This window comes from Mus musculus, chromosome 2 (genome assembly GCF_000001635.26).
Source record: "Mus musculus strain C57BL/6J chromosome 2, GRCm38.p6 C57BL/6J".
NCBI lineage: Eukaryota > Metazoa > Chordata > Mammalia > Rodentia > Muridae > Mus > Mus musculus.
In genome coordinates, this window is record NC_000068.7 from 174,955,107 (window position 1) to 174,972,629 (window position 17,523).

The 17,523-nt window shown below is 41.2% G+C and overlaps 1 long non-coding RNA gene across 1 annotated transcript in view; it reads left to right on the forward strand.

Moving 5' to 3' along the window:
* Positions 1-17,523, forward strand: part of Gm40017 — a 55,988-nt gene that overhangs the window by 36,688 nt on the left and 1,777 nt on the right. The gene's annotated exons all lie outside the window — the stretch shown is intronic.

The window sequence follows — 17,523 nt, forward strand, 5'->3', positions numbered from 1 at the left end:
GCATAAGGAGTTAAATAAAGCACAGAAAGTTATAACATTTAATAAAGAAGAGTTAAAGAGGAAAGAAGTCAGCATTTTTTTTTTAAACCATAGAATAAGCAAGAAAGTTTTTTGAACCTTTTAGAAGTTATCAGCAGGCATTCAATATAGTTAGAGAGCAGCCGGGCGTGGTGGTGCACGCCTTCAATCCCAGCACTCGGGAGGCAGAGGCAGGCAGATTTCTGAGTTCAAGGCCAGCCTGGTCTACAGACTGAGTTCCAGGACAGCCAGGGCTATACAGAGAAACCCTGTCTTGTGTCCTGAGCTATCAGTCTCGCTGGCAAGAACACACTCGGACAACCAGATTCTTCTGCAGCAAGCTTTATTGCTTCTTCAGGAGGGAAGACCCAGAACCCGGAAAATGGTGCTGCTTATATAGCCCTCAGCGTGGCATGTCAGCACCTGATTTGGTGTGTCAGCACCTGATTTGTTGCTCGCCCATCACCTCATTACTATGCCCCGAGATGGGCAGTGACTAGGCGTGAGTTCACTCTCGCACTTGTGCACAAGGCTTGTTTACTAGTTAGGCACAGCGGAAGCCAGCGCCATCTTATAATGGCGATTGCTCACGGCATGGCTCTCCACAGTCTTGAAAAACCAAAACCAACCAAACAACCAACCAACCAACCAAACAACAACAAATATACATAGTTAGAGAGCTACTAAAAGACCAGAGACTGTCAAGTAATAGTAATAGTAATAGTCAAGAAACAAACATGGGAAATGGAAACGGCCATGAGCTTTTTGTATAAATGCCTCTTGTATAATATGCTCCGTTAAAATAGAGAAACAGCAATCACACAACTTTTTAGATCTTGCAGAGAAGATTTGTTCTTGGTTTCCTGAGGAAGGGACAATAAATTTAGCAACCTGGAAGAAGGTTGGGATAAGACTTCAAGTTAATATAATGTGTATGAAACAGGTAAAGTACCTGTAGGTACCTGTCTTAGTTAGGGTTTTACTGCTGTGAACAGACACCATGACCAAGGCAAGTCTTATACAAACAACATTTAATTGGGGCTGGCTTACAGGTTTAGAGGTTCAGTCCATTATCATCAAGGTGAGAGCATGATGGCATCCAGGCAGAGCTGAGAGTTCTACATCTTCATTCAAAGGTTGCTAGTGGAAGCCTGACTTCCAGGCAACTAGGGTGAGGACCTTAAGCCCACATCCACAGTGACACACCTACTCCAACCATGTCACACCTATTCCAACAAGGCCACACCTCCAAATGGTGTCACTCCCTGGCCCAAGAATATACAAACCATCACAGCACCTTTAGTCTTTGAACCTTGATCAGGGCTAAGAGAGAGTAGTGGGGTTCAGGGAAGCTAAACCAGTCAGGGATGCTTTGGTGAAAGAAGGGAAGTGAAAATAAGCCGTTCCTTTGACTGTGGGCATAGTCTCCAGCAGGCCCCACTCCAGGTCCTGATGCTCTGTCCTCAAGGCCTGAGTGCCTTACCTGCTGACCCCCAGAGGGGCAGAGACATTGGTGGTTCTGTGGTTCAGAAGCAGGGAGAGAGATGAAGTGCTCTCATTCCTCCCTTCTCTGGTGGCTCCCTCCCTTCTCAGGAGCTCCCCAGTGAACAGTACAGCCTTTCAGACTTACCACTCTGTCAGGAGTAAGTAGTTAGGATTCCTGGTTTTCATAAAGATATCTTCAAATTTAGACTATACAAACTAACATATGTTATACAAGTTAAATATAAATATATTATAGACATTGAATATAATTTATATACATTAATATATTATATACAGTAAATATAAGTCAGCTTTGTTAAATATTAATTGTATATTTTAAATGAAAAATAGTATACATTAAATATAAAGTATACAGGATAGATACAGATTATGTGCATTTAATATAAATTATAACACTGAATCTGACTTATATATGTTAATGTATACATGATACACCATGAATAAAAATTATATGCATTAAATATTAATGATATACTTTAAATAAAATTATATGTTAAAATATAAATTAAATGAGTTATAGCTATGAAATATGAGTTATAATCTATATAATGTACATAATTGTGCATGTCCACAAGAACAAGGAATTATGGAACCAGTCCTCGGGGCTCTAAAAATCAGATGTATATATAAAAAAAGGGGGGAGGTATTTCATGTTTCCCCCACATACTATAATTACTTCAAAGTTCAGAATTTTAACATTGATCACTGGAGCTTTGATAAGTTAATGAAACACTGGCAGTTTAAAATTCAGTCACAAACTCAGGATTTTAATTTCTCTTTGGTTGTTTTCTGAATATAAACTTAAAGATGCTTCTTATCATGATAAAAACAACTCTGTTCGATCTGTATATTCATAGCTGTGAACCTATAGCTTTTAAAACAGATATCTGTCAACTAAATTTCTAAAATATGGATTTCCAATACACTGGTAAATACTAATGTATATTTGTTTGTAAACTAAAGCTCACATAAGCTTCAGGGACTCAAGAGTCCTAAGACTTGAATCCAGCTATTGCAGATCAAACGGACTCCAGATAAGTATACCTGCCTGTTCTTGAAAATGGGATTTTCCCTTGGTCTTGAGATTTCCTAGCTTCTACAGTTGTTTGACAAATTTAATTTCTGTTCCTAGTCCATATTTGACTCAGTAGATTTTCATCTGGCTGACAGACTTCATCCAGGGATCAGCTGTGGAGCTGTTCAACTCTGGACTTGCTGAAACCTGATGTCAGCTAGTTCCGCCGATGGGATTGCTCCTTGCCTTTCATCTGGATTAGCTAATTGGATGCTTTTCATAAATGCTCCATTGCCTAGCCTTCGACTAGCATTTTAACCTTCCTGGGATTTTTCCAGTGTCCTATTATCTTCAGGAAACAGATATAGAAGAGAGAATTGGCATACATTGTTCTAGTTTACAGGGTGAAATGCAAGGTCAAAAAGGAATCCCTGGGCATACTCTGAAAACAATCCCATGTCTCTTGTCAAATTTTGTAATGGCATATGTATCCTTGCCTCACATATTGATGATTGGGCAAATGAATGCTCCTATGTCTTGGAGAAATGGGGTGCTCATTTAACCTTTTAATCCTCTATAGATGGAACCTATAGAAATTGTATAGAAAAATGAAGCCCCATTTGGACTGAGCAACGGCTTTTAACAAAGTAGAACCTGGATGCTGGCATTTACACAGATCCTTAAGTCACCTTGCAGATAGAAGCTGGGAGAAGTCACCTCATGTCATTTCTCTACAAAAATTCCAACACACTGGGAAAAAGAGAAAGCATACTTGCTCATCAGAGAATTCTGATGTTCTGCTAAGTAACCTGCATGACTGAGGAAGTGGTCCTCATTGTAGTAGTAAATAATCAGTTCTGAGTTTTTGGTGAATGTGCACTTCTCACCACCTGGATGCACAAGTAAACACACGCACACACACACACACACACACACACACACACACAAGCACAACTTTCATATTTTAAATGCCTAACATGTTCAATGGCTGGACACTTTCAAATCTTCCTGTAGCCAACACAAACTCCCCTCCTGTGTTCTTGAGTTAACACTTTCTCAATCTATATTTTATCTTTGCTGTCCTGTTTCCTTCTGGACAGTCCTCAAATGGGGCAGCTTTCCCTTTACACCTACATTTTGGCATTCTCACCCTCCTGCTCCTTCAAGGCACTGTCCTTCCTATACCCCACTCATGGCAGATTCCCTTCTTCTCCTCTCCTGTGTTCCTTGCCTGGGAATCCTAAAAGTCCCACCTCTTTCCCCTTGCCAAACATTGACTGCTGACTTGTTATTGACCCATCAAACAACTGTTGGGAGCCTTCTGGTTTCTCTGGTTACTCTGCCACAGGACTCCATACCCAAATAGCACGGGGAGGGAGGGAGCCTCCCAGGAATATGGACAGGCCTCTGAGTGCAGGTAGGATCACCACTGCTGCTCAGAGGAACCTGCCCTGAACCCTCAGGACACAGCAACCTAGGGGTGGCCTGGGACAGGGGTCTTCACGTCTCTATTTGTGCTGAGAGCTGATCCGGTGCCACAGAACCACATACCTAAATTCTTCCCAAAGAGAACTGGTCTCCCAGGAGTACTGACACACAAGCTTGGAAGAGGGACACTCCAAAGTCAGAGACAGCAATACCAGCTAACACCAGAGATTAAAAAAGGGTGAAAGGCAAGCACAAACATAAGCAATAGAAAACAAGACTAATTGGAATCATCAGAACCCAGTTCTCCCACCACAGCAAACCCTGGTTACCCCAGCACACCAGAAAAGCAAGACTCTGATTTAAAATCACATCTCACAATGATGATAGAGGAATTTAAGTAGGACATAAATAACTCCCTTAAAGAACTATAAGAGATCACAGGTAAACAGGTAGAAGACATAAGAGAGGAAACAAACAAACAAAAAAATCCCTTAAAGAATTACAGGAAAACACAACCAAACAGGTGAAGGATCTGAACAAAACCATCCAGGATCAAAAATAAAAATTAAAAATAAAAATAAATAGAAACAATAAAGAAATCACAAAGCGGGAGAACACTGGAGATAAAAAACCTAGGAAAGAGATCAGGAGTCATGGATGCCAGCATCACCAACAGAATACAAGAGATAGGAGAGAGAATCTCAGGGGACAGAGATACCATAGAAAACATTGACACAACAGTCAAAGAAAATGCAAAATGTAAAAAGCTCCTAATGCAAAGCATCCAGGAAATTCAGGACACAATGAGAAGACCAAACCTAAGGATAATATGTATAGAAGAGAGTGAAGATTCCCAACTTAAAGTGCCAGTAAATATTCTCAACAAAATTATAGAAGAAAACTTCCCTAACCTAAAGAGATGCCCATGAACATACAAGAAGCCTACAGAACTCCAAATAGATTGGACCAGAAAAGAAATTCCTCCCATCACATAATACTCAAAACACCAAATGCGTAGAACAAAGAAGGAATAGTAAAAGTAGTAAGGGGAAAAGGTCAAGTAACATATAAAGGAAATCCTATCAGAATTACAACAGACTTCTCACCAGAGACTATGAAAGATAGAAGATCCTGGACAGATCTCATACAGAACTCAGAGAACACGAATGCCAACCCAGACTACTAACCCCAGCAAAACTCTGAATTACCATAGATGGAGATCCCACGATATTCCATGACAAAACCAAATTTAAACAGTATCTTTTGATAAATCCAGCCCTACTAAGGATAATAGATGTAAAACACCAACACAAGGAGGGAAACTACGCCCTAGAAAAAAGCAAGAAAATAATCTTTCAACAAATCCAAATGAAGATAGCCACACAAACATAATTCCACCTCTAACAACAAAAATAACAGGAAGTAACAATCACTTTTCCTTATTATCTCTTAACATCAATGGATTCAGTTCCTCAATAAAATAATGTAGACTGACAGACTGGATATGTAAATAGGACCCAACATTTTGCTGAACACAGGAAACGCACCTCAGTGTCAAAGACAGACACTACCTCTGAGTAAAGGGCTGGAAAACAATTTCCCAAGCAAATGGTATCAAGAAACAAGCTTGAGTAGCCGTTCTAATATCGGATAAAATTGACTTTCAACCAAAAGTCATCAAAGAAGATAAGGAAGAACACTTCATACTCATCAATAAAAATAATCTACCAAGGTGAACTCTCAATTCTCAACATCTATGCTTCAAGTGCAAGGACACCCACATTCATAAAAGGAACTTTGCTAAAGCTCAAAGCACACATTGCACCTCACACAATAATTGTGGGGGACTTCAACATCCCACTCTCATCAATGGACAGATCATAGAAAGACACAGTGAAACTAACAGAAGTTTTGGACCAAATGGATTTAACAGATATCTATAGAATATTTCATCCTAAATCAAAAGAATATACCTTCTTCTCAGCACCTTATGGTACTTTCTTCAAAATTGACTGTATAATTGATCACAAATCAGACCTCAACAGATATAAGAAGATTGAAATAATCCCATGCCTCCTACCAGATCACTACAGATTAAGACTGGTCTTCAATAGCAACAAAAACAGCAGAAGCCCACATACACATGGAAGCTGAACAATGCTCTACTCAATGATTACTTGGTCAAGGATGAAATAAAAAAGAAAAGAGTTTTTAGAATGTAATGAAAATGAAGGTACAATATACCCAAACTTATGGAAGCAGTCTTAAGAGGAAAACACATAGCTCTGAGTGCCACCAAAAAGAAACTGGAGAGAGCATACACTAGTAGTTTAATAGCATACCTGAAAGCCCTAGAACAAGAAGAAGCAAAGAGGAGTAGATGGCAGGAAATAATCAAACTCAGGACTGAAATCAGCCAAGTAGAAACAAAAAGAATTATACAAAGAATCAACAAAACCAGGAGCTGGTTCTTCGAGAAAATCAACAAGATAGATAAACCCTTAGCCAGACTAACCAGAGGGCACAGAGAAGTGTCCAAATTAACAAATGCAGAAATGAAAAGGGAGCCATCATATTCTACTACAAAAGCCTATAGTCAACACAACTGAAAAATATGGATGAAATGGACAATTTTCTGGACAGATACCAAATACCAAAGTTAAATCAGGATCAGATAAACCATGTAAACAGTCCCATAACCCATAAAAAAACCAAACAAACAGAAGTTGTCATTAATAGTCTCCCAACCAAAGGAAGTCCAGGACCAGATGAGAAACCCTATGAAAGTTATCAAATGAACAAAGCCTTGTACATTAAAATCTTCAAATACATAAGAGAAGACATAGAGGTGAGAAACTCTATGTTTGCAAGCCATGTGGTATTGCTTTCATTTCTCAGTCATATTCAAAGACACAAGAAAATATAATGTAGACAAAATGCTGAGTGTATTTAATATGGTGAAGATTTTTGAATATTTCTAGAGTCTTCACAATCAAACAATCCATACTGCAAAGAAATTTAGGAATATAATATGGTGAAACCTTTTCAGATTTCCCAAATCTTCATCATTATGAAAGAGAAACCCATGAATGCATTCAATATGGGGAAGCCTTTAAACATTTCTAATTCTTCATCATCATGAAAATAATCATACAAAGGAGATCAAGGGAATACAAGGCATGATTCTTATTGTCTTGCTTGAGTTACAGTCCTGACAATCTTTGGAGATAAATATCAATGTGGAAAGTGTAAGCTGGATTAAACCCTTTCCTCCCCAACTGCTTCTTGGTCATGATGTTTATGCAGGAATAGAAACTATGACTAAGACATATTGGTATGAGGAGTGGGGTATTCCTGTGAAAACCTGACCATGTTTTGGGAGGACTGTGGAAGGACTTTGGAACTTTGGGCTAGAAGATCCATTCTGTGTTAAGAACTCTGTGGGATGTTGTGTAGGAGTTTGGAAGATAATGTTGAGAACAGTGCAGAAGATGAAGGCCTCGCTTGTGAAATTTCACAGGAAAAATTAAAGACTCTTTTGAGGTCCATTGCTATTTTGGATTGTGAAGATTCTGTGGTTCTGGTTAGCTAGGTCTGAAGAATCAGCTGTGATGAACAAGATACCAGAATTTCTAGAGTGAAAACTTTGCATTACTGGGACTATTGATGCTGGTTAGCTGGAGCTGAGAAATTAGCAGTGATTAAGAAGAAACCAACATCATTGAGGAGGCATCATCTGGGAAGTGTTTTCTGAGAGCACAGAGGCAGTGTTAGATAGTCAAGGTTGTACCTTGTGCTGTGCCTGGACTTGGTAATGTGTTACAGTTACCCACATGGTACTGGTTTTGAAAGCATGAAGGGATAATGCAGAGCAGCTGATGCCCTGCCATTTGAGAGGCCATGGAAGGCCATTGGTGAAGGTGCAAACTCAGATGAAATTGATGTCCCAGTACTGAAGAGATCATGTAGTGTTTTGGAGTTACTAGGTCCATGAATGACCAAGAACAGCAGCAACAATAAAGTACAGGCTTCTGGAGCCTAGAGGACAATCTGTGTGCTACAAAGGACAGGGCTGGAGAAGTGACCCAAGCCCTTGGAGGAGCCCAAAAGATCGTGAGTTTGATCCCAGACATTGGACAGTTGGAGTTTAATTTTTGCTTTTGATTGTGACTGTACACTAATATTTTTCCCTCTTGAAGGGAGAAATTATTTTAGTGGATTCTATAGTTAATAGACTTTTAATTGTAAAAGGCTTTGGATTTTAAAGGATATTGGATATTTTAAAAGATTTAACTTTTACTATGTAAAGATTGTGGGGCTTTCAAAGTTGCTTAGAACTTAGGGATGAATAAGAAACTAAGGGTTGAGGCTTAGTTGTGATGTGTTTGTGTGTCAAGTTGACAAGGGGTCAATTGTAGTGGCTAGTTTTGTGTCAAGTTGACACAAGCTGGAGTTATAACAGAGAAAGGAGCTTCAGTTGGGGAAATGTCTCCATGAGATCCAGCTGTAAGACATTTTCTCATTTTGTGATCAAGGGGAAAGGCCCCTTGTGGGTGGGACCATCTCTCTGGGCTGGTAGTCTTGGGTTCTCTAAGAGAGCAGTCTGAGCAAGACAGGGGAAGCAAGCCAGTAAAGAAACATCCCTCCATGACCTCTGCATCGGCTCCTGCTTCTTGACCTGCTTGAGTTCCAGTCCTGACTTCCTTGGTGATGAACAGCAAGCAGTATGAAAGTATAAGCCGAATAAACCCTTCTCCCTCCCCCCAACTTGCTTCTTGGTCATGATGTTTGTGCAGGAATAGAAACCCTGAATAAGACAAGGGGTATAAAGTTGGATTGTAAAAAAAGAGATTATACAATAAAGAAATGAAGAAATAAAAATATTTTAAGAAAACGATGGGCAGGCAGAAACATTCCTTCCAAATTATAGCTTCATTTTCACACCAATCAGGATTTAGGGATAGGGGCTTATGTAGTTTACAGTGTCAACTGTTATAGAATATGGGTGTTATAGTTTAACCAAGCATATGGATTTGTTCTTTGGTGGTAAAGTACAGGTCTTATGTTTTGAGGAGCACAATGAAAAGCAGAAAGCATTGTACAGACAGTCATTATGTTTTCAAGAAGAATATATGAGTAAAGTGAGGTTGGATCTCCACAAGACACCATGCCTGGAAACTTGAACTTAGTTTCAGCGTATGAGTAAATGCAGGGTAATAACAAAAAGGCAATACTTAGGGCCTGGTGTTTGGTTTGGTTTGGTTTTTCTGCTTATTCCCAATCGTGTATTGGTTCTCATGCTACTCCTGTTAAATTGTTCCCAAATTGCATGATAATCCCGTATTGGGACACTGAGATTCCCTGCTCCAAGTTGATTGTAAATCGGAAACGTAGTGCCAGTAGCCAATGGCTAGGCAGGAGACAAAGGCAGGACTTTTGTATTCATGGCAAGGAAAACAAACAGGATCTCCATACCAGTAAAGGAACTGGATGCCAGCTTGAGAGCTGGGAAAGACAGAATACCAGCCACATAATAGATGGGGAAGAGTAACCCCAGTGATCCCTCCTCTGATTGATTCTGGGGTAGCAAAGATGGGCTATAGATTTAGGAAATTAGGTGTATCACAGGGGAGCCAATAGCAATGTGGATGTTTGGGAGTGTCCCAGCCAATGAGCTAATTTGGCATATTAAATATAGCTGTTTGTCTTTCATTTCAGACTCCAAAGCACTTGCAAGCTGAGCTAGGAACTTGCACAGGTGGCATCCTATAGTAGAGCAGAGTAACCAACTGAGTCTACAGAAGACATCACACCTATAGGCTGGAATGCAGTATTAAAAACTAATTGGACATTCTCAAATGAAAAACAACTGCTAAGATGTGAAATTAAAAGATGAGGAAAGTTGGATTCTTAACAGAGTCACTTGTTTTGCTGAGCCATCTGATTCCTCACCAAGCTGGGCAGGTTCACAACTAAAACAAAAGTTGAGCTGAATTGATATGCTTAATTCTTGGGTTTCTGTAATGAGCTGGGTCTCAGCAAAATCCCCCAAGCTGATCCAGACATCCTTGTTAGTCTGGTTTACCATAAACTCTTCTTAAAGATTTCTGTCTCTCTCTGATAGTTTGAGCTTGGAGGTGCAGTACAAAGAGACAGGCTGCCCAGAAAGCAGAGTCAGAGCTAGATGGTAGAGGCTGCTCAGAGCTATAATCAGAAAAAAGAATAGAGAGAAATCTATGAGATTTGTTTAATTTCTTTAAAGGATAAATGAGCAGGTAGTGATTGTTTACGAGTGTTTGAAGTGATCTTTGATGAGGGATCTCTGATGAGGGCCCTAATGTTTCCAAAGGAGTCTCCACATGGCTGGCACACTAGCACACCTAGGTCCTTGATCACTGGTGAGTGGAGAGCAACGTAAGTTCCACAAAATCCAGAGGGTCTTGTGGTAGCAGAAACAGGGACAAAGGACAGCAGCCTGACCAGCAGCTGGGTTTAACTTCTGGTCAGCTCCTTCCTCCCCCACCCCCCACCCCCATGCCATATTCGGCATGATCTAGGCAGAGGGCCCAAATGTCCTCAGAGGATTCTCCATGCTGCAGTTCCACTAGCACACCCGGGTCCTTGAGATCACTGGTGAGTGGAATGCAACATCACTTCCAAAAAATCCAGAAGGTCTTGTGCTAGCAGCAACAGGGTCAAAGGACAAAGGCAGGCCCTAGCACATCCAGAATCTTGGGATCACTGAGACCAGTTTATGCAGGAGAGTAAGTGGGCAGCAGAAGCAACTAAGCTTCTTGGACAGGGTCCCTTCAGGCCTTCATCCTCAGCCAGATGAAAAGACCTAACACTCAGAGCCCTGCACACCTTCCCTGCCTGAGGAGAGTCAGCCTCCAGGGAGGGCTCTGACCCCAGGAATCAGGAGGTGGATATGAGCTCCAGACTTCTGTGTACATACTCTGCAACAGGAAAGCTTGCCTGCAGAGCATGTTCTGACCACAGGATCACAGGAGAGAGTTGGTCTCCCAAGAGTCATGACAGAGGCTAAAGAATCACAGGAGAAACAAGCTCCAACCAGAGACAGCTAGAATATCTAACACAAGAGACTACCAGATGGCGAAAGGCAAAGGAAAGAATCTTACTAACAGAAACCAGGACCACTGGAAATCATCAGAACGTACCACAGCGAGTCCTGAATATGCCAACACACCTGAAAAGCAAGATTAAGGTCTAAAATCATATTTCTTGATGCTGGTATAGGATTTTCAGAAGTGCATTAATAACTCACTTAAAGAAATTCAGGAGAACACTGCTAAACATGTCGAAGCCCTTAAATAGGAAGCACAAAAATCCCTCAAGGAATTACAGGAAATCATTTCTAAACAGGTAGCAGACCTTAAAAAGGAAACATAAATATCCCTTAAAGAACTACAGGAAAACAAAACCAAAGGGGTGATGAAATTGAACAAAACCATTCAAGATGTAAAAATGGAAGTAGAAACGATTTTAAAAACCCAGAGGTAGCCAACTCTGTAGATAGAAACCTAGGAAAGAAATCAGGAACCATAGCTGCTAGCATCAGCAACAGAATACAAGAGATGGAAGGGAGAATCTCAGGTACAGGAGATTCCATAGAGAACATGGTCACAACAATCAAAGAAAATGCAAGGAGATCCTAACCCAAAACATGCAGGAAATCCAGCATGCAATGAGAAGACCAAACTTATAAATTATAGATAGATGACAATGGAAAATTTCAAATCTAAGGACCAGTAAATATATTCAACAACATTATAGAAGAAAGCTTCCCTAACCGAAAGAAAGAGATGGCCATGAACATACAAAGAAACTACAGAACTCAAAATAGACTGGACCAGAAAAGAAATTCCTCCCGACGCATAATAATCAGAACAACAAATGCACTAAATAAAGATAGAATATTGAAAGCAGTAAGGGAAAAAGGTCAAGTAACATATAGAGGCAGGCCTATTAGAATTACAGCAAACTTCTCACCAGAGACTTTGAAAGCCAGAAGATCCTGGAGAGATGTTATACAGACCCTAAGAGAACACAAATGCCAGCCCAGGATACTATACCCAGCAAAACTCTCCATTACCATAGATGGAGAACCCTAAGTAGTCCATGACAAAACCAAATTCACACAATACCTTTCCATGAACCCAGCCCTTCAGAGGATAATAATGGGAAAACACCAACACAAGAACAGAAACTAAGCCCTAGAAAAAGCAATAAAGTAAGCCTTCAACAAACCTAAAGGAAGACAGCCACAAGAACAGAATCTGAACTCTAACAACAAAAATAACAGGAAGCAACAAGTACTTTTCCTCTTTATATCTTAATATCAATGTCTCAATTCCCTAATAAAAAGACATAGACTAACAGACTGGCTACATAAACAGGACCCAACTTTTTGCTGCTAACAGGAAACCCATCTCAGGGAAAAAGACAGACACTACCTCAGGGTAAAAGGCTGGAAAACAATTTTCCAAGCAAATGGTCTAAAGAAACATGCTGGGCTAGCCATTCTAATATCAAATAAAATCAATTTCCAATCTAAAGTTATCAAAAAAGACAAGGAGGTGCATACATGCCCCAAAGCTGAGGACAGGTAGAGAAGATAAATATAACCATTAAAGAGACCCTTAACAAATTGACAGCGGAGACTAGCATTAATGATTAGATAGCTCTCCTACCCTTTGTGCTCTTCAGGGTTAGAAACACTCCTGGACAGTTTGGACTGACCCTGAAAGACTCCAAGAGGAGCCCCTCACTCAGGCGTCGGGATAATAGCAGACCCCCAAGAACTCAGGAGAGACCAAGCTTGATGCAAACCACACGAGGCTTTATTCGGGGAAAGCCAGAGCTATGGAGACAACTCATATCCCACGCAGGGTTAGAGGAGTCAACCATGAGGTAAAAGGGGTTTCAGTTTTTATGGGTCCTTAAGGGGAAAAGGAGAAGGGGGGAAGTAGGGGATTTTCAGATCTAAACAATGTCTATTCTAAAATGATTGATTCCTCTTGAAATGGGTATGGGAGGGAAACATGGAAAGAGTCTAATGAAGGTGCAACAACTCCAGATTGGCCCCTACTGTGGTTGCTGGGGAGATTTTCTGACTCTTTCCCAGCAACCAATATAGCAAACAATACCACAGACACTTGGCAGTGAGGTACAGCAATGGGGACACACCTTGTCAGAACATTGACAAACACACAGGTTCGAGGAGCAGCCAGAGCATTGTGCTCCTCTATTTTTCTAAATCAGTGAAGCTAGTTATACTAACAGTGAAATCTACTTTGCCAATTTCAGGGCTTCTGTGGCCTTTTACATTCTGTCATGATCTTTCAACCCTCTATAAATCACTGTATGGGGGGTGGGGAGGCTCCACTGGTAGAAATAGCCTCTGTACATAGTGCTGACGTGCTGCTTTCCCAGCCTTTTTCACTAGGCTCAAGGAGCTCAAGTGAGTGAGACAGGGAGCAAAGAAGCAGCCCCAGAAGGCCTACTCAAGAGAAGGAGACTTCAAGCCCCACATCAGTTCCAAGTTAGAGATTTGGTCTACATTAGACGCCACAATGCAGAAAACCTTATCTTGTTCTCTTGACCACCCTACTTACTACCCTTATGGGACCACTTTAGATTTTGCTTCTCTATTTAATTATAGGTCCATGTGTGTTATCGCCTTTATTAGAATAAGAATTAGTGCAGTGCAGCTTTTAGTTTTGAGACAACAGTACCATGCCCTAAAGGATCAAGTGTGTCAGACAGAAGATAGTGTCTAGTTCTAAGATTAAAACTACTAGCAAGTAGAAGTCAGGAATGAAAAAGTGAAACCCACCCTTTGATTTACCCCATTCTCCCCTTCCTTTCCCCAGTTCAGCCTTTCTTTTTCTAATTAAAAATTATTTTATTATTCTATGTGTTTGAGTGTTTTGCCTGCTTGTATGTGTACTGCATGCATGCCTGTTTCCCTCATAGGTCTGTAGTGGGCAGTGAATCATTTGCACTGGTGTTTTAGACAGTTCTGTGCTACTGTGTTGGCACTGAGAATTGAATCGAGGTCCTCTGCAATAGTATTCTTTGAGCCATCTTTTTAGCCTCTCTCTCTCTCTCTCTCTCTCTCTCTCTCTCTCTCCCTCCCTCCCTCCCTCCCTCCCTCCTCCCCCCTTCTCTTTCTCTCGTTTTGTTTTTCGAGACAAGGTTTCTCTGTGTAGCCCTGGTTGTCTTGGAACTCACTCTGTAGTCAAGGCTGGCCTCGAAATCAGAAATGTGCCTGCCTCTGCCTTCCAAGTGCTGAGATTAAAGTTGTGTGCCCATGGTGGCTCACAACCATCCGTAACAAGATCTGACTCCCTCTTCTGGATTGTCTGAAGACAGCTACAGTGTACTTACATATAATAAATAAATGAATCTTTAAAAATATTTAAAAAAAATAAATAAAATAAAGTTGTGTGCCACCACTGCCCGGCTTTCCTTAGCTTCCCAATGCCTGTTCCCCCCCCCTTTATTTTTCTAAGTTTTTAATGGTTAGACTTCCTTTAAGTTCTTTGTATATTCTATCCACTGATCTTCCAGATGAGCATCTGGCAGAGATACCTCTCCTGTATTGTGGGCCTTTCCTCTTCACTCACCTGACAGGTCACTCTACAGAAGTTCTAGCTGCATGTGGTTCCCTTTGAAAGTAATTGCTTTCATCCTCTGCACCACCAGGGTCCTGTTTAGAAATCCCACTCCCATACTTCTATGTGGATGCAGATTCTTTGCTGGTTCTGGTGCAGTCTTGGAGTGTGGGGTCCTGTGTTGATGTTTTTGATCCGACTGGGATTAAGTTCTGTGCAGGATGAGAAGATGTGGCTTTATTTTCCTAAATATTGATTGTCGGCTTTAGGGGAGCATGTAGGCATGTGTATTAGTGTGGGGGTACGTGTATGTGTGTTAGTATGTGTATGGAGATGTGTGTGTTTATGTGTATCTATGAGCATATGGGCGGGAGGGCATGTGTATGTGTGTGTGGAGGGATTGCACATGCACATGTATGTGGGGCTGTATGTTTGCATTTATGTGTGTCATCACCTGTGTGCGTACATGTGTTTGGGTTACATGTGTGCATGTGCATATGGGGCATTGCATATGTGCATGTCTGTGTGTGAGGGCATTTGGGGGGTGCATGTGTGTGAGCATGTGGGGAGTGGGGGCTTCATGTGTGTGTGCATTTGTGTGTGGTGTTCTACATGTGTATAAGCAGGGATCAGGTATATGGTGTGCCTTTGTGTGTGAGCATGTTTATGTGGGTGTATGTGTGCCTATGTAGCTGTGACCATGTGGCTGGAGTACAGGTGAGTGTGTGTGTGTGTGTTTCAGCAGGTGTCGGTACATGTGCATGTGTGGTGTGTTTGAGAGCATGTAAGTAGTGGTTCATGTGTAAAATTGTGTGTGTCTTTGTCATAGATAATGTGACTTCATGCAGTTATATGTGGATCTTCTATTCCAGTGCTTCAAGCTGTGTCTGGTTATGTGTTAGTACATGCTGATTTCTATTACTACAGCCTTGTCATATAATTTGATATCAGGTAAGATGATGACCCTGTAATACCACAGAACACAATGGTATTTTATTCATATACAATCACAGGTATATTTTTTATTAATAAGCTGCACTGAAATGAAGTTTATGAAAGCAAAGAAACCTTTTAAATAGTTTTATTTCACTCCTGTTGTTTTCTGGCACCACCTGCTCAACACCCCCCCCCCCCCCCACACACAAATATTGAGCAATACCTAAAGTCCCTGCAAGAGGAAACAAGAACCTTCTTTACCCATGGTTACTCAGGGAGTGTGGGAGGGGGTAATTGGAGAAGCCCCTGCCTTCTTTTTCTTTGTAGAAACACTGTCACTGTTGCCCCTGTCCTCTTTGAAGCCATTTTTCATCTTTTATAGACATTTCCCTGTAGTCTGCCCACTTAGCACCAGCTCTGATGTCCCAACACTGAGGTGGGATCCTGGCTCCATGGCAGTGACAGTTCATAGGATGTCCCAGGAGCTTCTCACTTGTCAACTAAGAAATTGGCTTTAGGTCAGGCACTCATCCTGGATGCTGATACAAACAAGTGACTAGTGGGGCATTTGTGGTTCTCTGTTTCCCAGGGAGATGTGAAGGAACTTCTGTTCCTCCTAGATAGAGGATGTTGAGAGACATGAGATGTCTTCATCCAAATATTGCTTGGTACATCACTGATATTTCTTGTTGCTTTGAATAAATATCTAACAAAAATATCTTAGAAGTATGGAAAGGAGAGTTTTATCTTGTTTTGTTGGAGTCTATCATGGTGAGAAAGGCAGGGTGAAAAGCAGGAGACAGGTTGGGGAGGCTGGGAGGCATTTGGGGATGAGTGGAAGACAGGTGGGAGTGGGATGCAGATGGGGAGAGGGAGGCAGGGTTGGATGTTGAAAGTAACCTGTCCTATTCCATCTGTGGTCCAAATAGATGAAGATGAAAGATTTTCCTCTCACTTTCTCCTAAAGCTGGGCCACCAGTTGGAGGCATTCCATTTTGGGTGGCTCTTCACTTTTTTTGGAAACTTCTGTCAAAACACCCAAACACACCCAGAACTGTGTCTCTTGCCCAGGAAGGGAAGGGATATTTTCATTGTTCTTGTAGGAACATGGTTGACATAGTCAGCTACCTGCATCACTAACAAAGCCACCCAACATGAGTGATGCCTTGGGGGGCTGAGTCCATGGAGTTTGCTACACTTTTTGCAGGCTGCTCTACCAGAGAGTTTTCTCTCCCTCAGCAATCAGTTCTTCCTTATACAACTCCATTGAGAACCCTGAGTCCCATAACCTCCTGAGTTAGTTTCAGATTGGAGGTAATGCCTGTTGATCAACACTGCTTTGAGCTATGCCAGGTTTAGTAGAGTAGGAATCTGCAGTTTCCTGCCTGGAGAAATGAAGGGTGCCTGAAAGAGGCTGAGAAAGAGGGAGGTTGTCCTCAAAAGAACTACACCAGGGAGGAGATGTGTGCACATGGCATTCTTTGGACAACACCTTTCATGCCATATATATTTTAAGTTTCATTTTAAAAAAATCCTCAAAACAGAAACAAAGTGCTTAAATTTAAGGGTAAGCCTCTTCGCTATTGTTAAAATAAAATATCCTAATATAACCGACTTGGGAAAGTAAAAGTGATGTTAGCTCACAGTTTCCGGGTATAGGCCATTATTGGATGATGTGATGGTATCAAGAGCCTGAGACAAGAGGTCACACATATCCAAAGTCAAGCGCAGAGAGTGCTCAGAGCATATGTGCTAGTGCACAATTCACTTTCTTCATTCTTAAAGAACCTGAATCCCTGCCCAGACAATGGAGTGACTCATGGTGGTGATTCTCTTCTTAGTTAACATAATTGTGACAGTATCACACAACTATAGTCAGAGGCTAACCTGATTCAGATGAGGACTCCTTGAGACTTTTCTCTCAGGTGGATCTAGATTGTGCCAAGTTGACAATTAAAAGGATCCATCACACCCTCATCTTTA